General features: G+C 59.7%; 1 pseudogene; it reads left to right on the top strand.

The window, feature by feature from the left end:
- Positions 1-6: 6 nt before the first annotated feature.
- LOC108444832 lies at positions 7-816 on the top strand (annotated as a pseudogene).
- Positions 817-822: the final 6 nt, after the last annotated feature.

Here is an 822-nt window from a genome sequence, read left to right on the forward strand (position 1 = left end):
TTTCTCCCCCAAACCAGGATTTGTCATTCCCAAGGTGTGGCTGGATGGAGGAGGAGGAAAAGCTTCAGGCATGCCACACGAGGAGTGGCTGCAAACGCAGCCCAGAGAGATCCAAGGAGGAAAGAGCCCCCCTGAGCCGGGAAGTTGGTCAGAGATCCAGGGGGAGCTCGGAGCTGGGGGAGAAGCCTCAGGGTGGGGAGAAGCCCCACAAGTGCTTGGAATGTGGGAAGAGCTTCAGGTGGAGCTTCAGCCTGAGGGAACACCAGAGGATCCACACTGGGGAAAAGCCCTACAAGTGTGGGGAGTGTGAGAAGTGCTTCAGCCAGAGCTCCAGCCTGATCCGGCACCAGAGGGTCCACAGTGGGGAGAGGCCCTACGAGTGTGGGAAATGTGGGAACGGCTTCACCAGCAGCTCCAACCTGATCCAGCACCAGATGATCCACACCGGGGAATTGGTGTAAAAAGGAATGTGGGAGGAGCTTTAGCCAGTGCTCCACCCTGAGGGCACACCAACGTGCCCACACTGGGGAGAGGCCCTATGAGTGTTCTGAGTGTGGGAAGGGGTTTCCAAGCACCTCCAACCTCCTCGTACATCAGCGCATTCACACGGATGAGAGGCCCTTCCGCTGCCCCGACTGCGGGAAGGGCTTCAAACGCAACTCCCACCTCAACAGGCACCGGCGCATCCACACCGGGGAGAGGCCCTACGAGTGTCCCCAGTGTGGGAAGAGCTTCTCCAGGAGTTCTCACTTGACCCGACACCAACAGAGGCACCGCTAAGGGAAGCCCTGCGAGTGCCCCGAGTGCGGGAAGAGCTTCGTG

This window comes from Corvus brachyrhynchos, unplaced genomic scaffold, assembly GCF_000691975.1.
Source record: "Corvus brachyrhynchos isolate BGI_N302 unplaced genomic scaffold, ASM69197v1 scaffold752, whole genome shotgun sequence".
NCBI lineage: Eukaryota > Metazoa > Chordata > Aves > Passeriformes > Corvidae > Corvus > Corvus brachyrhynchos.